This window comes from Meriones unguiculatus, chromosome 21, assembly GCF_030254825.1.
Source record: "Meriones unguiculatus strain TT.TT164.6M chromosome 21, Bangor_MerUng_6.1, whole genome shotgun sequence".
Taxonomy (NCBI): Eukaryota; Metazoa; Chordata; class Mammalia; order Rodentia; family Muridae; genus Meriones; species Meriones unguiculatus.
Genome location: NC_083368.1, coordinates 41,054,185 through 41,078,585, shown reverse-complemented (window position 1 = coordinate 41,078,585; position 24,401 = coordinate 41,054,185).

The window sequence follows — 24,401 nt, the reverse complement described above, 5'->3', positions numbered from 1 at the left end:
TGCCACACTCGAGCTGGCCAGATCCGCTGCGTGCATCCTCTCTTAAAATTACTTCTAGATTTCTTGCTTTTAAGTTTTTAATGCTCGAGCATACTACCAAAGTTCTTAAGTTTCTCAGTTTGTAAGCTGGTTTTGTATAACGTGGCACGCAACACATTCCCCTTGGCCTAAACCAATGCATGAAGATTATGAATAAATGTATTTCCTATTTCTGTATACTCTCATTGAATTCTTATACAGAGATATCAAGGCTCTGATTTTTAAATAGTTGAGTGAACCATTATAGACAGGATATTAAAACAAACGGAATCAGCACAGATATCTTTACGAGTGTTCTTGAATTTACCTAAAAATTTCAAAGAAAACTCAAAATAGGTCATTTCTTCTTCAGGGTTTGCATCCTGGCAGAACTGGTTTTGATTTAACAGGTCTCGCAGCCTACTATCTTTTCTATGAAATTGACCCAGGGCTGTTGACGGAAGTGCGACAGTATTCAGAAACCTCTGCCTCACAAAGAATCAGTAAATTATTAGGCTACAGGGGCAGGAGAGGAGAATTGTTCAGGAGAGGTCTGGAGAAATAGTCAAGAAGTCAAAGTGTCGAGTTTTGAGAGTTCACAGAAGAGAAATGAATGCAGGATTCAGAGTCTGGGAGGTCGTCAAGTTCAGCACCGCAGACACAGGACACATTCTTATTCTATGGCTCTTATGCCTTTTGCTCTATTTTACATTATTTTCTGAGTGTGCTCTAAAAAACCTTCAGATACTAGAGGAAAATTCTCTCTCTGGTCAGAACAAGAGTAGAATCTGAATACAGCTACACAGAGGAATCCATGGTATGCTGTAATAGCTAGAAAAGCTGAAGGGAAAGACAGAATGTCCAAGTAGAGAAACTTACTTAGGGAATTCCTATTATTTTTGCAGAAAAGAGGTATTGTCATTTACTTTATTAATCCCTAAACAAATAGTCCTGTTTTCTAGTTTTGGAGCTTCCATTCCTCTATTATGTATTTCAACCATTCCTACTCATGGGCATAAAATACGGAGGCGAGGCTGAGAATATGGAAGAATATTCCCTGTAGTATGGCTCTCATAGTTCTTAGACTGTTGCTCTTTACCCACAGTTTCTTAAAGTGACAATGAGAGCAGTATGCCACCTTTCACAGGGACTGGTGAAACATTTGCTTTTTTGGTTACAATCAGCAGAGGTGAGTGACTATGCCTCGAGAAACATTTTCTAGCAAGGGAAAAGTAAGCTATCACTCATCCTATTTCATTTTCATTGACAGGTAGGTTAATTTCAGCACTGTACCTTTCACAGTGAGCTGATCCACTGGCTGTGATTCTGCATACCTCTTTTTGTGTGCCTGGAGGGGGTAGGTATCCTTGGTATGCTGAGGTGAGCCATTTTGCCTTTGGTGCCTCATTTCACTCATTCCTAAAATGAAGACAATAAAAGTGATACTTCCTTCTTGAGCTACCCAAAAGGATTATGCTAAGTGCTTAAATAATACATGATAAGTGTACAATAACTGTACCTAATAAATGTACAATGTTTTCTATTATTCTCAAGTTCAAGAAATCTAATCAGAGGTCCATTCAGACATCCTCATTTGATAGATTGACAACAATTTAAGTGACTTGCTCAGTTACCAGTAAGTGGTAAACACTTAGAATCGAGGCCTTTGAATTTTTTATTCTAATATGATTTCTTCTTACTTTTTTTCTTCTTTCCTTTTGTTCCTTCCTTTCCTTCTTCTCATCCTTGCCTCCTCCCTCCCTCTTTTCCTCCCTTCCTCCTTTCCTTCCTTCACAGTTTTGGGCATAGGAACCCCAGGCTTCACCCATGCTAGGCAAGTATTTGAACGCTGAAGCCTTTCCCATCAGCCCTACCTTAATATCTTAATGTGTCTGTTATTAATTAAAAATAAGAATTACTTTATGAATGTCAATGAATAGTTTTTTTCCTTATGCAATTCTAGTTAATTATAAACTAATTATTCATAACTAACTTTTATTTTGGTAAGATTATTATTTTAATTTCCTGTACCCTTAGTAAAATAAAATGACAAATTCAGAGGAGAGTGTTTGCTAATATACTGTGGCTATTCATAGTAATACTGCAAGCTTGTCAATACAGATTTAAAAATTAACACTGAATATTGATTCACATAAATATATGAAGATAACATTCTATCTTATTCAAGCTTTTGTACCTACAGATAAAGGCAATTGTGGATTCCATAGTGATTTGGTTCCAAGTGTTATGATTTATTTATATAATTTATGTAATAACAACCTCAAATATCTGGGTTCTGAGCTTTAACAGAGTTTTAAAATGGTAAATGTTTTTACATAATACAGGCAGAGACACAAACAGAATCCAATTAAGACTGTTCCTGTTGGTTATGAAAATAAAGATACAGGAACGACCAAATTCATGATCAACATGCGATCATCCTGCCCTTCTTACCTGTAGGATCTCAAGGCACATGTTCAACTTACTTGAAGTTTGTCTCTAAACTACAACTCTGGTCTTCACAAAGTAGATGTAGGATTATAAATAACAAGTCTGTATTTACATTTCAGTGACAAACCACTGGTGACTCTTGACTCTGCACAGCAGCAACCTGGGCGAGGGATATTAATGAGCTCTCCCCACAATGTGAAGGTAAAACAAATGCTGGAAAATCAACTAATTGTCAGATAAAAGAAAAATCTTAGGTTTGTCTAAAGTATGACACATTTTCCACATGTTAAAAAAAGTGAATGTGTGGATTTTATCTTTGATGAAACACCAGCCATGGCTGTCTGAAATTAATTATAAAAGGTAAAGAAGATGAATTTTCGACAAGATTTATAATTTTTATTTGTTTTTAAATGTAGAAAGAAGATCTTGCTTGGAAGATTATCTAAGCATGTGACTTGAAAAATAAAGTTACTGAATTTTTTTATAAGGTGGTAAGTCCAGTGAGAGCTTCCTCTATGTGTGTGGGTGTTGGGACATCCAAGTGAGCTTGTAAAACCTACCAGTGGACACATCCTCAAAAACTAATGTTCCTCTCTCCTCCAACAACTATTAACTGTCAACAGCTCCTCTTTAAGGGGTGGGGCCTAGATACCACATACCCTGTCTATGCTGGAGTTGTGACAACGATGTCATCTAGAAGACATTATTTTATGGTGATTCTTCCCATATTCTTGCTTTTACAATCTTTTTAGCTCTTCTTCTGTGATATTTCCCAAGCTTTAGGGTATGTAAAGAATGGAGTGGATAAAAATGTCCTTCCTATTAAGGGCTAATCACTAAGAATCTTATTCTCAGTACTTCAAACAATTATGCATTGCTACATTGCTGTCTACTGGAAAAAAAACATTTCTCTAAGATAGAGAGGAAGCATAAATATTTAGAAGATACTTTGTCAGCATGACAAAGTAACAGGTTTACCTTAGGGCCTTTGACTTCCTTTGCCTTCCTAGGGCTTTTGACTAGGATTAAGTACTAGGTTAAGTACTAGGTTAAGTACTAGGTTGTTACTCTGCAGTAGTTGTGCCACTGTGGCAAAGGTGATCACATCTAAAGTTGGTATTACAGCATTCAGGATCTAATACCGAGTAGGATGTCTTTTCTCCCCTAGCAGTTTGCATGGCATCTTCTGGGAAACAAAACAAAACAAAAACAAAAATCAAAAACAAATAAATTCCATGAAGTTGGGAGGGAGACATGTTGAAGTGGATATCAGAGAACTTGGAGGGGAGAAAAGTGGGGAAATGTGATCTTACTTCATTGGACACATACACAAAATTCTAAAAAAAAAAAAAACAAAACAAAACAGAAAAATATTAAAAAATAAAATAAAATAAAGAATAAAAAAGAGAGGACAATTTTATTTTATTTTATTTTATTTTTTTTTTCAATGCAGTTTATTCAGGAACATTGAACAATCCTCGGACCCCGGGGAAAGCCAGCCCCCAAAAAGAAAGTAACTTTATATATTTGGGCATTTGTCTGCTCCATGTTTTAGTAAGCATACTAACCTGATTTTTGCCTTTCATTTAAGAGCTGCTTAAATGCAAAGGTCTTGGATAGTCCACCAGCGGCTAGCCTGAGGCCAAACACAGACTGAAACTAAATTCTTATGGAACTAGTTACTGACTTTCAACTAACTCAAATGCACTAAATATGTTTCAAAATAAATAGTCTGTTTATATGAGGGTATGTGGGTTTCTGTGCATGCCCTGTGTGTGTGCATATGTGTGAAACTTTGTAACTGCTTTGGTATTGCGTGTGGTTGAATGACCAGAGAATAATGTCCTGCTTCTATAGTTGACACTATGGGAACTGAAGGAAGCTTTACTAACGTCTGGTTTCCTTCATCCATTTCTCCAATCCTTACTGGGTCCTGAGACTATAGTGATGAGCTGAGAAATATTTGACCTGTGCTTTAAAAGACACTTGAACACGGAAGAGTGACCAGTGCAGACTGTGAGACACAGGTGTTCTCTGCTCTGAGCTGGCAGTCGCCTGTTTCTGACAGGCTGCCGCACTGGGCACAGTCAGGCTCCCAGGTGGTCTTCAAGGACAGCCTGCATTGCAGCCAACTCATTCTGCTCAGGTCGAAGAGAGGGCTTGGGCATACAACCAAGCATCTATGGAAGGCAGAAGTGAGTTATTAGAGGGCAAGTTTTGACATTTGGGGGAATAATTCCTGATTAACTATGAATGATTCATTCTTTTAGAACAGTTATGCGGTATTTAGTTCCATTGAATGATCAGTGGAGACTGAATGAATAGTTAAAAAAAAAAAACAGACTCTTGTTTGTGAACACTTTAATGTTTACTTAAACATTAGCCCATAAACGGATCTTAGAACTTAAGAATATACAATTTCCATTCATCTCCCCGCATACTTTCTTCAGGATGCCAGTGAAGGCCATGGACAACTGTCCAAGCACCAACAGAGACCTTAGCATGGTTTCCTACTCTAAAGCTTGTGTTGGACTCTGCAACTTCAGGGTTATGGAGGACTGTAGTGATAATTAAAAGTCAGCCAGACATCCCAGCCCGTGCTGCTTCAGAAAGCCGATTAACCCAGAGTGCCAGGAAGATGAGATCATACTACCACACCCACCTCTGCTCAGCATTCTACACGTTATACCCCCTTATAGACACAACCACCCACATCACCCATTCTGCCTTTTAATTGTTTCCTTAAGCTCCCTGGCCTTATGCTCTCTCTTTCACCCCCGAGCAGAACTATGTACACCCAAACCCCTGCCAAAACCATTGTGATTTATGGCTTGGAATTGCACCTTTTCGACAAACAAATCCCTTCACATCATTAAGATCATCAGACAACTGTCTCTTGTCTATTTCTGAAATAGAACTACATATTAAATCCATGCTGTTTTACAACTATGATTGGCAACATTTAGAAATGTTTCTCAATGATGCATAAAATAATTGCATGTCTCATCTCTGAGAGCATCACTGATGGATGGCATATGGCAGTTTTTCTCATGTCACCCTCCTTGCATGGATACTTACATTTTTTTAAATGTGCTCATTTGGGGGTCCTGTCCTCTTGTGGTTTCGGTTTCTGCTTTGAGATCTGCAGAACCTGAGGTGGACTTCCCCCAAAATATAGACCCAAAATACAGTCTAAAGATTTGTGTTTGTTTGCAATGCTGGGCTGACTGTTGACTCACGAGGTATTTTTTATTGACTTGTTGTTTATTTTCTTTTAAACAAGTGAAATGTAGAAGAAGCAGAAGAAACACACATGTTCTGGAGACATGAAATGGAATTACATGGAAAAATATTCTTCATTATAAATATCATCTATTTCTCTCCTTTAACTCTAGTATTTCTCTTAGGTAGCAGCAGAGTAGGAGGATAACTATATATTTTCCATTTGTGAATAAAAATAAAAACTCTCTCATAAGGTTAAAATAGTATCCTCTGTAAACTTTAGGGCTTAAGTTCTCCTAGAAGTTCCATTTTTAACATTGCTCTTTAAGTATTTTTTAGAGATTTATTTATTTTAGGTTATATGTATGAGACATTTGCTTGCAAAGATGTACACCACATATGTGTTCCTTGCAGAGGCCAGCAGATGGCATTGGATCATGTGGAACTGAAGTTACAGACAGTTGTTAGCCACCATGTGGGTACTGAGAACTTAACCTGGGTCCTTGGAAGAGCCACTAGTACTCATAATGACTGAGAAATCTCTGCAGCCCTTTATGAAACTTTTAAAAAAAGGTTTTGTTCTTCTCATTTCTACTAATAAGCCTGATGAATTTGTCTTTTTGTTTACACTTTATTTTCAGTTCTGATATTAAGTAAGTTTGTGTCTGGGAAATAATGGTCAACATACATTAAGCAGATTTGGAGGCAAACCTAGAATTTTATTGAAATTATTTATGATGTTACATCTTTTAAAATTAATTCCTTGATATCACTTCTTTAACGCTCATGTCTACTCTTCTTTTTCCTCCACGCCCTGCCAAAATAATTGAAATGTGCACCTCATGTTAATGAGAATGTATGCAGCATGTGGAGTATTTTTTTTTAAATCACTGGGGAAAGCACCCAAATAAAACACTTAGAAGAGGAAGGTTTATTTAGGATCATGGTTCCAGTCTAGAGTCCCTGGATTCACTGTTCCTGGGCCCATGAAGCAGAAGGAACATCATGGCAGGAGTAGTAAAACTAATGACTTCATGATATCCAAGGGGAGAGAGAGAGAGGGGCAGAGAGAGAGAGAGAGAGAGAGACAGAGAGAGAGAGAGAGAGAGAGAGAGACAGAGAGAGAGAGAGAGAGAGAGAGAGAGAGAGACAGAGAGACAGAGAGACAGAGAGTAACTGAGACAGGGACAGAGACAGAGAGACAGAGAGAGAGGTAAAGTAGTGAATGAAGGAGAAAGATATAGATAGATAGATAGATAGATAGATAGATAGATAGGCAGGCAAACAGATAGATAGGCAGGCAAACAGATAGATATGCTGAATTCTTCAAAGTCTACTTCTACCAAGAAGACCTATCTCCTAAGAGCCCTTTCAATATAAATGAATCAATGGACAAATTCATGGATGATGTTAACACCATTGTGATCAATAGTACTGTAAGCTGGGATCAAATCTTGGACACTTGAACCTTTGAAAAGACACTTAATAACTAACCCATAAGATACACACACACACACACACACACACACACAGTATATGAGTTAAATAAATATTTTTATAAACCACTATACTTATCAATAAAAATATTATTATTGGAACTCAAATGAACTTGTAAGTAGAAAGAATTAGCAAATATGAACAATCAATTAAATATTTCTTTGGAGATGAAAAATACTCGGTTTACGGAATATTTATGAAAACATTTGTCAGTGTTTCATAGCTGATATTTTCTTAAAGGATAATATTAGAGAATATTAGTCATTTTCATTCTTATTTAGCTCTCAGATAAATATGTACATATATGTGTAACATTGTGGTCAGTTCTCCCTCCCCTACAAATGCCTGGATACCAATAATGGGAAGCATAGCGCTTCTCTCTTTGAATGGCCAATATCCAATATGCCAGTAAAAACACACGATTGCATTGATTATGCTGTGGTCAGTATTTCTATTTCTGGAACATAACACATTTTTGTGTGCTCCTTCTTATGTTTTGTTTCTTCCAGTGAGGGAGGCCATGGCTTCTTCTGTGTGCAGTGTTTAATGTGTGCCCGGGTGCTGCTGTGCCTGTCCGTCTTCCTCCGTCTCACCAGGCCTTGTGCCACATCTCTGAACTTCACCCAGCAGAAAGCAGGATCTGTAGTTCTGAACGAGGCACACACTTCAGAGGCCTTCTGCAGCCAATGGTTCTTGAGCGAAATGGAAACTGAAATAACCATATGCTCAGAGAAAATTTCACAGGAGCTTTTAAGTCCTACCGGCTCTATCCCAGGGAAAACTTGACGCTTCCGGTCAGAGTTTGTTAACACCGGCGAGATGAAAGGGAATGAGTGCTGTGCTCCGGGCTGCTGCGGTTACAGTTCAAGATCTTTTCAAAGTGCTGAATCCGGAGGCTTACTACCTTTCAACGCAGAGAATCTTTTCTTCCCCCGAAGTTACGTTCTCTACATTTTATATTTTAAAAAGTATCTGAACTCTTGTGCCAGTCTTTTTCAGTTACACGTGTAATATTTTGATTGTCTTCTATTTTTCTTAAAATCAAGTATACTTTTGCTTATGATTTTTAAGTGATTTCCTTATCTCTTTAAAAAGAAAAAGAATATTTTTTTTTCTATCTGATTCATAAGGATGAATAACAGGATCTGGAGAATTGTGTTTGGTTACACGTCAGGCTCAAATCTAGTCCGGGACTGCGGGATCCGAAGCTGCTATTGACTGATAGTGCTTTCGGGGTTTTACAAATAAGATTGTTAGAATCAGGTCAGCTCTTATTTAGCGGGATGCACAGTGAGAAAGCAAGATACTGAGATCTTCTTTCAGTGTCTTAGGAGATAGTGTAATGATTTTTGTGGCCTCGCTTCTAATGTAGAGAGACTCAGGGAAGTCCTCTGTGCTGGCTCCCAGGGGTCCTCAAGGGGACCCAACGGATCTGTTCAGATGAAACGTGACGTACATCTGTGCTTTAGTCACTGCATTGGAGACAAAATAAAAAGTTCATTTCACGAACACTCCCCGAAAATCTAATTCCCTAGCCCCACTAATGTATATTCTGAGAAGGAAACAGTAGTGTCTGACTCTGCCCATGTCAGATCATGGTCAGCTATAAAATCAGTATTTTTTCCTCTGAAGCTATTAGATCATATGTGTATTACTTCTCCTGTATGCTTCCTTTTCTTGAACAGAAAATAAATAAAGGTTTTAGTTAACACTGTCTTTTTTTTTTCTGTTAGTAACATAATGTTTGTTTATACCTCAAATTCATATGTTGAAGCCAAAACTTGTGTTATGAGAGATGAGGCTGGGGGAAGGGTAATTCTCAGGTCTAATCCTCATGATGATATTAGTGATGTTGTATACAGAAGAAGGAAAACAGAAAAAGACTTCTTAGGATCCAGGAAGGGTCTTACTAGGAGCTGATCTTTCAGTACCAAATTATAGGTCTAACGAGGCACTGAAATTCTGAGAAAACTTTCTGTTGTCTAGAAGAGTCTCTGGTATTTTGTTATAGTGTTGTAAGCAGACTAAGACAGTATTGTTTACCAGTAGGCGAAGGAAAAGCAGTTTTATCACCTGCACTCTTGGTTTAGTCTTTTCCTCAATGTTTTCAAATATCCAGGTTACCCTTACCTTATAATAACGCTTGACAGACATCCAGGATCTACATCCTATTTAATACCTAGCCCTGCAGGCTTACTTTCAAACTTAGTGAGTTCTAAAGAGTTTCAAGAATAGCAAACAAAGGAAAATTTTCTGCACTTTTATTTCTTAGGCAGTATAATAGAGATGACACATGTTGTCTGTAACATTTATCCGTTTTGAAATGAATATCTTAATTGTATGGATGGGATTTTATCATTTTAAGGATGAAATTTTCTGTGCTATTTCACATGATGTGACAATTCCTGATCTGATTAGCTATTTACTTTTTGTAATGACAACAAAAATTAGGTTAGAGGATTAAGTATGATGAAAGTAGATCAAATGAATATTCAAAATGTTTTAGTAAGACCTTTTATTTATGCAATAGATGATAAAAACCAAGGCTGAGATACGTTAGCCCTATCAACATCCACATGAAGGAAAGGTTAGACTCAGCTTTAAATCTACTGATATTGAGTCTATAGGAGGAAGAAGCAGTGTCTCATCATGAACTTATACTTGTAGGCCTGAAATCTTGAACTAAGGGGATAATAAAAATCCCAGCTTTCAAACACACTTTGATCTCTGCCTTAGCAGGGCTAAGTAGTGCTGTTGCCTTACATGGAGAAACAAGGAAAAGACAGAGGGAAAAGTTAATGTGAAAACTTAATTTATATTAAACCATTTGCGACTTTGTTGGTCATTTGCAACTGAAATTTACATCCTTCCCGCATTTTCTTCATGCACGGAACAGGAAAAACAAAACATAATTTGTGAAGCAGAGGCATAATGACAGTGAACAGGGATTTTTTATTTGTTCTTTCATGTGAATTGGCATAGGCACCACAAGGAAGTTAAAATGCAGAGGTTAATTGAAAAACGAGATAAACAAAGCCCCTTGAAGGTCTCTGAATAATTTCTCCTGGCAGCATTGACAGTCTACAACCATGAGGCTCTAAAACCTACACCGTATTGCTGGAGATTAAAAAAAAAAAAAAGCTAAAGTTAATTGTCTTTCTGTTCCTTCCACCTCATTTCAGCCCAATTATAACTGGGAAAAGTCATTCTGTCTAATTTGCATTAATGCACCTCTATGGAAAAATAGCTCAGTACATTTGATTGTTGGTTTTTTTTTTTTTTTGATAGTATGGACATCTATAAAATACCTGTCCCAATTCTCAAAGGCATACTATTTGTGAAATTCCTGAATGACAATTCTGAAACTGTAAGATGCTTTTAAATTACAGATGTTAGCAAAAATAGGTAAAAAATCTCTGGAGTCTGTGTGGATGGCTTCAGGAGTGTGCCCCATTTACTCCTCTCAAGAGCCCCTTGCTGCGCACCTTTTAACCAGGTCTGCACCCTGGATGAAGATGCAGAAGTAGAGGGAGGCTGAATTGCCAGGCAAGGTCATTCAGCTGGAGAGAGCTAGAAAATAATTTGAAATCCACACCGCTTCATTTCAAATTCCACGATACTACACCAGAATGATGACGCTTTATTGCAATCATATGCTTATTTTGGTTCTGAGTGTCATAGCTAAATATCAATTAAACTTCCATTTCTTCAAATCGGTATGAACAAGGGCAACTTTTGGTAGGGCAGGGTATCATTAGATCACTTCCTTGGTTTCCTGTCAAGTGCATGTGCTCATTTGAGCTACTATACAGAACTGTAGTATTTGGGCTTTTCTGTTCACCAGTGGAAACAACTGCAAATCCAAACAATGACCGCTGTTTGGTGTCTAGTGTCTAAGCAGGTTAAGAAGAGTCAGTGTTTTAAAGGGAATATTTTTGTTCTTATAGTCATGCAGGAGACACGGTCACGGGAGAAAATTAGCTGTCTCTGGGTATGCTTGATGGTTTGTTTTCTCTTGGAACGGCATGAAAATATTATTTTTATTGCTTTTAATTGATGGACTAGGAGCAGCAGAAGAATGTATTCAGAAACATTTATATTAATAGGTGTGAGTTTCCAAAGAGGCCTTTGTTTTCGAAGTGCTGAGCTCACGGTCCCTTTTTGTGCCTCTTTCTGGCGCTAAAGGGCTCATAATCACTGGGAGCATCTGGCCGCAGACTATCGTTCCTCATTAGAAGGACAGGGCTCCGAGGCGATTAGTGCTGAACACTGCACTCTGACTATTTCGCCCTTTCCATACTCTGCAACTGTGTCTGGCTCCCGCCGCTACGTCCAGCCCAAGGTACATCCTGGCCGTTTGCTCAGTGTCTGAGCTTCCAGACCTGAGATCGGACTCTACGTTGGCTGACATCGTGGTTTCGCTGTCCCTTTTTGCTGCCTGCCAGGACTAAATACTAAATCATGAGCGCAGTGAAGGACTGAATGTGCAACCTCTTGGGGTGATACAGAATGGTTGCATCTTCAGATTCAGTGCTAGGATCATGGCCTCTTGACTCTCTGCAGGCCAGTTCAGGAGATGGAAAACTGGATTGGGAGTAGGGTTTCTGGCTTCAGTCGTAAACCTTTTTGGGCATTAACTTCCTCCTTACTGAGGAGGAGGAGAATTATTTCCCTGCTGCTTCCATGAGACGCTCATGAGTTCCAGCCAGACACCGGAGAGAAACTGGCTTACTAAATCAGTCTTTCTCATCATCATAACGGTTTCTGTTTGGCCAACACACTATGCATTACTTTCAACTACACGCAGCGGTGCCCGCTCACCCTCCTCCGGTTTTGACCTTCGCTTGCTTCTGCCAGGAAAAGAGCCACAGAATCTGCCTGGGTGAAACATGTTGTGTTTTCTCACAGAGTGTGGTGAACACAAGGCTGGGAGGGGACAGTGGTGGTGTTGGGGACATGAGGCTGCTCCTACTTGCTTTCAGGCATGGGGACTGGAGCCAGGTTTTACTGCTATACCCCCGCAAGAAGGGGAAACTAAGTCAGGGCAGTTTACATGAGTGCTCCATTGCTCACCTGGGGAGGGAGAGAGAGCAAGAAAAAGACAGAGGAGAGAGACAGAGAGACACAGACAAAGACAAACAGAGTTTGAGGCACAGAGACAGATAAACAGAGAGACAGAGAGATAGTGAGAAACAGTGAAACGGAGACAGAGAGACCCAGAGAAACAGAGAGAGAAAAGGAAGGAGGGGAGGAGACTTAGAATTTTAAAAAGTACATTTCAGTTACAAAGAGTAGAGATATGGAAATGTACCTTTATTGGTGATAAATATAAACAAAACTTAAAATTGGGATGGCTGCTACTGGTTTTCTGAGGAAGGTTTTCAATAGCAAGAGTAGGGGTAGATGTGAAAGGCAAGCAGCAGAAGGAGAAAACAGTTTTCTAAGCAAAACACCTGACAATCCATAGGACACTGTTATTTAGTTTTAAATTTTGCTCCATTAAAAAAAAAAAAACAAAACTATGTGTTAAGGGTACAGCCTTTCACATACGTAAAACTGTGTTCATCATTGTGAATGATTGTATACATGGCTCTGTACACACACACACACACACACACACACACACACACACACGTAAAAAAAATAAAGCTTTAAATGATCCATTAGGAGCTTACGCAAGCCTGAAGGCCATGAGGTGGATGAGAAAAAATAGCAAGGATTTCTGAAGATTGGTTTGCCTAGTATATAGACCACTGAAAACTGGCAAAGAATTGGTCACTGGAAAAGTAAGAAAGAGATTTTAGATGCAAAATGGTTGTTACAATCACACTTGCTCATCTGCTCAAGTTTTATTAACTTTATTTGTTTGCATCTTTTTTTGTCCAAATGGTGATTTTCAATGTTTATTTTAAACAAATATATATTTAAATACAGTATGTCATAATTATGTCATTTGAATGATAGTTATGGGATTTATAAAAGTTCAGATGTACTGAAAACTCTAGATGGCCCATGTGGTTGGAGATGAAACTAAAGTTTAAACTTATACAGAAATCACTTTAAATCATTACATAATCCTATTTAGACCCAATGTGAATGTCTAAATTTATGTTCCTCTTTGTGAAGTTCAAATCTATATGATACCCTGGTTATCCATGAATTTGATGAATACAAAGAGAAATCAGAAGGCTTTGTTAGAGAGAGAAAAAAGTTAGCAGAACTTGGAAGTTTTGGTAAGAAGGAAGAGTGATAAAAAGTTTCTATCTTATAGGGAAGTTTGTTCTGCATAAAAAGTGAGTCTGGCAAAGCTTTATAAACACAGAGCATCATGTGTATAAACACTCAGCCAAACATCACATGAAACCCTCTCAAGTTCATGGGCAGGGCTGCAATATTTCTTATGAGAGTTGACAGTCAGTGGTGGAATGTTAAAATGAATTAAAACAGCCATCTTTGGCTTCTTACTTCAAGAAGAGTTTTTCAGAATATACCAAGAAGTAGTCTGAAAGAACAAGCAAGGACACTTAAAGTTAAATAAGAATATAATGTCTTTAGAAATGAAACATGAAAACTAGCATTCCTTCTCCAACCATGGCCTGGATTTATTGCTCTGTGCTTCTCCTATTAGCATCGATAATTAAAGCAGTATAAGGAATGTCTTGTATTTGATCTTAATAGTGTCGTGCTGGCTGCTTCGGGACCCCGAGCCTGATCTTTATCCCCTCTGCAGGTAAATCTTTGAGTTCACCTTTAAAAAGCACATTAAACATTCTGGAAGAGAGGCTTTAAACTTGTAGGTTCTCTAGTGATCTCTTAAGTATCAGAAGCTCAGATTAGAGGAGGACATCTTATAATCGCCTGACTGCTGCCCAGCCTGTATAGAAGTGGGATGGCATAGAAGCCGAGAAATGTAGATCTTAAGCTTCTATTTTTGCCTGGGGTTGACCTTGAGGGTCCACTGAAGCCATGAGGAAAAGATCAATAAGACAGAGCTATACATTTTTTTTTTTTTGCATGAAAATCCCCTTTATTTTTTAAAACTGAACCACATTTACTAAAATTAGTGATGATGAACTTTGCATTTGTAATATCTTGTCAAGTAAATGTGTGATCGGGTCATTATGTCGCATAAGGCAAGCACATTTGAATTATACATTTCTGTGATGTCTTATGGATCTGGTTTCATCTTTTAAACCCAAGGAATCCACCTACTGCTTCCAGGTATGTGCATAGGTGGAGGATCATCCACTGAAGCATGGGTGGCTTTCCAGGGTACTCATCCTTGAAGAAAGATGGCTCTCTTTCTACCCACTGCCCATAGCTTCTCATCTATGGGTGGGACTTTGTGATCTCTCCTCCAAACAAGGATTGTTGTCCATCTTGATGTTCCAGAGGTCTTATGTATGATATAATCACAACTTCTGTGAGTTCCATGCGAAACTGCCATGCTGAATCCAGAAAACACTATTTTGCTGTAGACATGCCCTGCTTCTGGCTCTGCCCCTTATAATCTTTCCACTTCTTATTCTGTAATGAATGTGTGTGCGTGTGTGTGTGTGTGTGTGTGTGTGTGTGTGTGTGTGTGTGTGTGTAGGGGGTGTGGGTATGAGCATTACAGATGCCCCATTTAAGTCTGAACATTTCACAATCCCTTATTCTCTGCATATTGATTACTTGTGGGTTTGTTGTAATCTTCATGTACTGCAAAAGGAAGTTTCTCTGATGAGGATTGGGAAGGTGTTATGATGCCATTAGAGGTTAGTTTAATACTACATACATTTATCAGAATAACAAAAGAGGGTTCTCCCGATGGCCCTGTGATACTAAGTTCTGGAGGGTAACCAAGAGAAGCAGCAATAGCTTATAATGTTTGAGGATCAATTTGACCCCAGTAAGAAACAACTCCAGAAGAGGTAATCTGTACCTAGCCTATGGTGTCTAGGGGAGGAGCTGCTCTCCCCATTACAGGGTAACTTCATTTAAACTCTTTCTACACATACACATGCATTTTAGAAAGTTTCTATGGTAGTTTCCACATGGCTTTTTCCAAGTCTTCACTATCACTTGATCCTCTTCAGATTCTGCACTCTACCACGCCCTCTCATCTTCCAACTCACTCAGTTCTTTTTCCTCCATTATGAAGTTTCATTCTTAAAGCAATTGTATCATGTAACATAATTATGGAAGGGACTATCCTATTGTATTTGTAGTCCAACTTTTACTCGTAGTAGGTGGGAATTTTAAGGGCTAGCACACCAGGGCTGGGATCTGGATGTCCTCATGAGGTTTTGCCTTCAATATTAACCATACAATATTAACCACACATAATTCTCAGAGCTGGCTAATTGTACTGTGAGTTGAGTATTGGGTTATACAGTATACAGTTCTTTAAGGTATATGTTATTAGTTTAGAAGATATACCAAAATGAGGAGAAAGGAACATGGTTCTATATTCATTTTATAAGAAAGTTCCTTTCTTGGGGTCACATGCTAATATTGATGCTTTACCTGAAAAATGTTCCACTGAGAACAAAGATGTACCATGAGGACAAACAGGCTTAAATCAGACTACCACTTCAGACCAGAATATCTTAAAGGTTAAAAGAAGGAGGAATCCTGCAGCTCAGGAATGGATCTGTGATACATCTGTGAGCTTAGCTGGAATTCTAGGTTCCAGGGAGCAGCCGGTGTATGCCTATGTTCTCACTACTTGTTGCGAAGACTGCTAGTCAGGACAACATAAACAACTCTTCTCCCATTCATCAATTTTAAAAAGGTGAAGGTCAAATTCCAATGCTTTTTTTCTTTCACTGTTTCAGTTGTGTGTGCCGTGAGCAAGTGAATATGGATGTTCACGTACATGTCAGTGTCTGCACCATCATGTGGATGTCAGAGATGAGCTTAGGGTATCTTCCATAGATCATTCTCAACCCCGGAGCTCCAGAGGTCTGTCTATCTCTCTCTTTCTCCTTATCTGGGCTTACAGGAGCTTACTCCAAACCCCAGTGTTTCACAGGGGTTTTCAGATGTTCAAATTTAGGTCCTCAGATTGCACAGGCACTTTACCAACTGAGCCATCCCCCTTGACCATCCAAGTTCCTCTTTTGAGCAATAAAGTGCTTCCATTTCAGAAACACTACACTGAAGAATAGAATACAAAGTCTAACTACCTGAGTCCAGCATTTTTTTCTTGTTATCGTGCCCTGGGCCTTGGAATTTTCAAAACCAACAGTGGTTCTAGAGACTGAAGCAAGCTCCTGTCTTGTTATTACCAGCCTATTCTTAAGTCCTAATACTGTTTTTACTGCACTGTAACTAAATAAATCAGTAATCTTACTTCTTAGGACCTTCCCTGCCAGCACTTGAAGAGCCAAGTTGATGTATTTACAGTTTTGTTAGATTTAAACACCCAGATAGGAGCTTTCTTGACTTATCAACTCAGTGCAGACTTGTGAGTGCTACCAGGGGAGAACCAGTATGGTACGAGCCTACACATGAAACAATTTTATTTTTCTTCCAACATTATTGTGTTAGGCCAAATGGTCATGTTCCTGTCTCCTATTATCTTTTGTGCCATAATTGAGCAGATTGTAGGCTGCTTTCTTTCAGATATTATTAGAACATTTAGCTTGGGATAACCAATATAAAGTTTCTAATTCATTTCTAACTTTCACCTTCTCTTTAACCCTTTGTGCTAGTGAAGACCCAGCCTGGAGGCTTGGAGAAGGGAGGAGCTGTGGCTTGAACTTCACTGTCCTTGGTGCTATATCCTTGGTTCCCTGTAGTGTTTGTAGTAGGTGTTTGAGAGAATTTGAGCTCTGTCATTGACCCTGGCCAGACCTCTTTTGTGTGTCAAGGTTTTTCTGGTTGAAAGCAGGGGGTCCCTCCTGTTCTCTGTGTAGCTGGTGTAAACTCTTTAGCTCTCTGGAACCTCTTCATTGCACCAACTATGATGTAAATAAGACTCCAGGTTTCCTTCTCAGGATGCAGGCCACTCACCTTACTGGCTGTGTGCTTTCCTTTGAAGTGTTTATATTTGGCCGATTGGAAACTCAAGTGGTTGTGTAATAAGAAAAGGCTTTGTAGTTTCATGGGTACAGAGGGATTCACAGCAACACAGATACACAACAAACTTATCCAAACAAATCTACTCTGTCCCTGGGCAGACAATTTTTCTCCTTCCAGTGTAGTCTAGACTTGCCACTGCTTAGCTTCTGACAAAAGAGAAGGCAACAGTCCCTTTGTTTTTCTTTTTATCTCTCTCTCTCTCTCTCTTAGCGGTGTGTGTGTGTGTGTACACGGGGGTGTTTGTCTTCATGTCCATGTCTATGTGTATGTCTGTCTGTGTGTGTGGTGTGCATGGGGGTATCTGTGTGCCATGGGAATTTCTAGTGTTCTTACACTGTCTTATGATTGTAGGTCAAGAGCTAAGTTCCCAGTTTGCACCACCATTGTGTACTCTCACCCCCTGAAACCATAAACCAATTAAAAACTTCTTAACATAAGTTGCCTTGGTCATGGTGTTTGACCACAGCAATAGAAATTTAGCTAAGCCAGTTCTTGTTCTTGCTTTCCTTCCTTGCCCATCCTCTCCAGTACCAGCAAGTCAGGCTGAGAAGTGTTGAGTGTGTGAAGCATATGGAGCTTGTAGTATGATAAGGGGAAACATGCGTGCAGTTTCAGATTTTCCAGCTGTAAATAGAGAACCATAAGCAAAATTACTTAATAAGAAACTTTGGAAGAGGAACATAACAAATCAATACATGAATGAAGAGAAGAGACTTATATAAAAGTTTAACAACATCAGACTGACAAAGACTGATATATTAATTATTTTAAACCAGTCCTGGAATGTAACTGAATGCAACTCATACAGCGCTTTCTTAGTGTTACTCTTACTCTTTCCTAGGTTGTTTGTTGAGTTCTGGTGTCTTCTGTTGTGTATGGGGTGGAGGACCCTTCTGCCTGGACTGAATGGTCTGGTTATCCGTGCATGAGGCATTGCAAAGAGGCACAAAAATATGTTGTAACACTGTCAATAGTACATTATACTACGTTGGACATTATAATACTGTTTAGCTCTCATTCACTATCAGGATGGCATGGGATATGTCCTGAATCTGGCTTTCTCCACAAAGTGATTTAAGTTAGTGATAAAAGTGTTTTGTTTTAAAATTTGAGTGAATGTCATGACAGAGCACAGCTGTGAGCAAATCACTTGTCTTGGTCTCCACATAAATAAAATGTAGATTGTAAATAAAAATAGTTACATATGAAAGACATTTAACACAGCAACTTGCACATTTTAATAGCTCATGGGAAAGGTGTCACCATCATTGTCATTGTTGATAGCTGAGACCAATGGCACATTTTAGTCACAGATCATGTTGGTTTAGTCTTTCAAATAAATAGATAAATAAATATCAAGCAGGTCTTAATTTCACTTAAAATCTCTTGACTATGTATTTGTGTACATTTACATACATATACATGTGTGCGCATGTTGAGGTCAGAGGTTAACCTTGGTTATCACCTCTCTGGGCTGTCCACCTTGTTTGTCTGAGACAGCATTTTTCATTTGTCTTGGACTCACTTTTTAGGTAAGGATGATTGGCCACAAGCTCAATGGAGCCTTCTGCCTCTGCTTGCTGGCGTTGGTGTTACTAGCTACTGTCATCATGCTGCCTTAACAAACGGGGGGGGGGGGGGTTCTGGTGGGAATTGAGCTCAGGACTTCATTCTTTTTTGGTAATCACTTTCCCTACCAAACCATCTCTAAAACCTTTATGTCATTGTCAAGATAACAAGTTAGCTACAAAAGCTAACTTATGTTCTATTTCTAGATCCACACTTAAAAACTCAGAAAAGTGGTAGTTTTCACTCATTTGGAAGATTAATGATGAAGCAGTCTGAGTTTTCTCTCTAGCTGGTTGTTTATTTTTAACACTTACTTATTTTTTATTATAACCAAGTTCAATGTCTCTATGTTAGTCACAAAAAGATGTTTAGCTGTTTCTTAATTTCTTTCCCTCCTTTATCCTTCCTTCCTTTTTTTTTTCTTTATTTCTTTTTTTTCCCTTTCAAAATGGTGTATTACTGCATATTCTAGGCTGTGCTCAAGCTTGGCAGCTTTCTGCCTCCGCCCCCTGAATGCTGCAATTGCAGTCGGGCGTTGCTATACTCTTTACTAAATGTTTAGAGACTTGAAACTTATTACGTACTGAATTGTTACATATGTTGTGATTTTGCTTTGAAACTGGGATCTAGAAAGTCTTGAACATGGGACTTCTGGTTCTCTCATTCCCACCTGGAAAATCCAATGTATTTCTATTACTACCCCAGGCTAATTTTTCTTGGTGGAGTTTCCATTTATTTGAGTTTGAGGCATTTAGTTTAAGTGGTGGGTAGTCGTTTTATTTTGGAAGCTTTATTTCTAGCAGCTTCTTTTATGGCTCGTGACCTTCATATCCTATTTAGAAAGTCTTTTCCCAGTAAAAGATCATAAATTTACCTATAAAAAAATCTCCCCATGCAATTCACTTCATTTAAGTCTTTAATTTATTTGGAATTTATTTTGATTTGTAGAGCATGCTTCCAGCTATTTTGAATTAATTTTATGTAGACTGTAGGAGCTCAACAGTTACACGTGTGGCAGGGAATCTGCATCAGTTCAGACAACCGCTAAGCGTGAGTCAGTGGGGAGCAGTTCCCGTGCACACTGGAAGTCTGGCTCAAGTCCTGCTCCCTCCCGGCAGCTTCTTCACATCACAAGGGGGAGCCTTCGTGCTTTAGTAAAGACATCTTAGACTTCCCCGGCCGGTCTTCTCGTTTGCAGCTTTTGGTCCAGGCTAGATTTGTTTCTTCTGATCATGCAAAGCAGTTATTGAGATGGTCGGAAGACCTATATGAAAAAGAGTGTTCCACAAGGTAAAAATCCTAAATATTGCTAAATCTGATTAAAACATATTCTTGTGCATAGGGAGGAGATTTAGCATTGATTTACTGATTCTTTCACTCCTGAAACAGTTAACTGGAATATACTTTCTTAATAATGGAGTTCAGCTCCATATTGATAGGAGAGGCATTAAGTAAAAAATGTAAGCAGCCAATTCTTCACCCTCTTTCTCATGCATTTGCAATAGAATCCTGTATGTGTCACAGAGAACAGTGGATCCTAACAGGAACCACTCCTCGTTCCATATTTGTTTATTAACTGACCACGTTATGTAATTAAGTAGGTATATTTTAATTTACTCCCACTTTTTGGTGTCACACAGTTGCAAAATTTTGCTACCTCCACATTTGTGGACCTAGGGTAATTGCAGAGAATAATCTTATTGTGGTTAATCAATAGTAAGTTGATATTTTTACAATTTCTTCACTCTGTTCAGTCCAGAGCTCTGTGGTTCCTTTGAGGGCAAGCCACTTGTACTGTGCCTATCAGTTGCACTTTCCCTTCTAGAACATGCCTTAAGAAATGAGCACTGTCAAGCTGCCTCTTTCCCTGGCTGTGAAGCATATGCATTTATGAATGTTCAGATGATAAGTGTACTGTAAATGTGAAGTCCTCCCAAAAGACGGAAAAGGGCTCCCAACTATTCTTCGAGCACATATCCGAGGCTAAACATATGGCCCTGTCATCACAATTTCCCACATCCCCTTTCTTGTGGTTTTAACCTTCTAGTTTATTTATTACTGGACGGCCTTATCTCTCCAGCCTGCTGCTCCATACTGCTAGGCCAGGATGCAGTGAAAGCATAAAGCAAGGAAACCGAGGATGATCATAAAATAGAAGGGAAATGGCCACAGCCTCCGCTGCGCTGCAGCTGCCCAGCTTTTACAGCCTGAGCCAAATCGTTCACAGTGCTGATCAGGCTTAGCTTCTGTTTCATTCGGCATCACCAGTGAACCTTAGACTTCACGAATGTGAAGGTTGTTCTCCGAATTCCAGGAAAATTGTCAGCCCAAGGAAGAAGAGAAAGAATATAGCCGGAGGACCTCAAATGCCAAGATGCCATTTAAAGGGCAAACAGCCTCTCAGGTGAAGAAATGTCATGCAAATGAAATATCTGGTAGGCTCAGGGTTGAGGAGAGTTAAGAAGGAGTCTTTTTATTTTATTTCCTTTTCTGTTGTATCCTCTTCAAGAAGCGATCCAACCAGAGACTTTTGTCCCCTGCGGGGTGACTGTCAGAGGTTGACTGTTACAAACTGGGTGACAGCTGAGTCAGTCCTTTCCAGCCATCAGGTCTGGGTTATATCGTGAGCGCCAGGGCTCTCAGGCATTGTGAAATGAGAAGAAAGAATTCACTGAGTCCAGATATCCTGCACATCCTCAAGAAAATAACATCTTAATTATATAGTGTTAAGATTTTTTTGTAGCAATAATAATGATAATGACAGCATGTTTTTGATCATCAAGTTAAAAAAATTTTGAGTGATAATGTATGGTATTCATAAAGGGTAAGTAAATGATAGATCCAATGCATAGCTGACTTGAATGTCAATTAATACTCTCAGTTTACTAAAAAAAATTTCAATTTCTATTGCAATGTAATATATTTAATTCTTCAATATGCCATTTCACAGCTAGATATTTAATTGTGTAGAATACATACATAAGCAAACTAAATGCTATTTACTAGATTTTGAAGAATTAAAAAAGTTAAATGACGAAAGTTATTACTCAAAAAAAGTTATCACTCATATTTGTGGGACTAAGTATAATATTTGCACATACGAAGATAATGGATAAAAGTCAGCCAGAGAAATGAGTATATTTGTCACTATTTTTGGCAGTGATAATATTCAAAAATTCCCTTTTCTTTTTAGAAGAAGACACTATATTCTTAATCCTAGTTACCTGCTTTTGAGGAACCCATCTCCTAGTTCTCCATAACTCCCCCTTGCAGCCTCTATTCTATCCTTGCTTCTTTGAAGCTGAATTTTCAACTTACAAATATGATCAAGGACATACGGTACTCATCTTTCTGTGCCTTGCTTATTTCACTTGAACATAATATTTCACAGACCCATCCATGTTGCTTCATTATATCTATTGATAAAGAATTAAGGTGATCCATATATATGTTAAGAAGGAATTTGTCAACATTTTAAAGATGGAATGCAAAGCAGTTATTAAAACGGATGAAAGCATTTCATTTCTGAACTCGGCCACTTAAGGACCATCTGATAAAATAATATTTCTGTGGCTCAGTCTTCTCATTTGTACAGCGGTGTGATTACAACACCTGTTTCAAAAAGCGGGAGAAAAAGCCAGATGAAACTTTGAGCATTGTGAGAAACACAATAGACAGTAACTGTTACCTCCTCAGAGCCACCATTTTTCCGTGCTTGCAAGAGAAATGCACATGCTAAATGAAAAGGAAATGTAGTAAGTAGACATAGAGTCATCTTCAAAGACAAAAAATGTGGTGTAACGTTCATTATATTAATGATCCCTGCTATCCCCAAGACTTGGGTCATGATAGGACTTCATATTTTACCCTGTGTATTTCTAAAACATTTAAATTTTACCATTAAACTTTCAAGACTTTATGCTGTATGCAGTTAGTAATCATTCTTATGCCCTCACTTGCCTTGGTACTTCTTATGGTCAGAGAATCTGGTAGGCTCTGACACTGGGTCAGTATCCTTTCAAGCAACTGCTTCTGGATCAATTGAAATACATCAATTAAAAAAAACAAACAAACAGTCTTTTAAGGAGTATATTTGTGGATCACAGAAAGATGAGTGGAACAAAAGATCATTCTTCATACAGTTTCTCCACACATGCCTGACTTTAAGAAAACATCACTGTCATATCATTACAACCCAAACTCCATGGTTCCCTCTTCATGGCCACTCCTGGCTGTGCATAGTCTGTGTGTGTTGTCTTATGTATGCTGACATATGCTTACCAATGTAGTACCATACAGTATATTTTCACTTCCCTAACAGGTTTCTAAGTATCATCTGTTCATCCCTCCTTCCTTGCTAGACCCTGGCAACTTCTGATTTATTTTCCATTGTATAGTTTTTTTCTAGAATGCTATATTATTAGACTGTATTGGTTTCTTTGCTTGTTGTCTGATTTCACTGAATAATTTGCATTTAAATTTCTTTTATATCTTTGCATGGTTTGTTAGCTCATTTTTTTTTCTCACTGAATAACATTCCACTCTTGGGACATGATTACTTATCTGTTCATCTACTGAAAAGCAACTTCCTTGATTCCAAAATTTAGTATTCATGAATGAAGTTACTGTCAACATCATGAACATATTATTGCACAGATATCCATCTTATGATCAGTTTTATTTCCTTATTTTCCAATATATTAGGGACTAATACTTTTAAAATGAAATAAGATAAATTATTAAGATAAGGAAATAGATGAATAAATTAAAATTCATTGTTTATTGCTTGGTTCAACAGACCTGTAATTACTCCATCAGATTGGTACAGAAGTTTCTAAATACTCAATTTATATATGTCCTCTTGAGCCATGAATAATAGCTGTGGGCTGGCCCTGTCCACAGACTATATTTTGAGTAGCACGTACTCAGGGAATCTAGGGTGCACGAAGAAGTAGAGGTAAGAGTACCCCACCCTTTAGGGTGAAAACACTTAGGTTTCCGACTCTTGCACTGAGGTGGAGCATCCTCATTTAACAGTTTGTTCCCTGGCTGTGAATGTTCCCACAGTTCCTAACCTGTAGTAGGCTGCTTTGGCCAAAGTGAAGCCACAGGGCCACTTTTAGTTAGTTAACTAACTAACTAACTAACTAACTAGATTTACATATGGAAAAGTAGGGTTAACCTTAAGAACAAGAGCAGTCAGTCATCTTCCTCACCATAGATGGAAGATATTAACCTTCTAGTTCACTAAACTCCTAGTGTTCTTCTCTTTTACTATGATGTGGATGTAGCTTTACATTTGTTCAGTTTATATTACAACCAAAACTTAAAGCACAGAACGTTACTAATCTGCACACACATAGCTGTACAAACATTTTGCATTGATGTATTATTTTTACATGTAAACATACATGTGAAATCTATGAACAATTTATTCTTCTCTCACTTAATTTAGTGCTGAAGTTCTTCATTATTTTTGATGAGGATCATTTCCTCTTACTAGTTTTAATTTAACTCAGATTTTTTTTCTGGGGTGTTTTGATGCTAGAGTAGATGTCTTTTCTTTTGAGTACGTG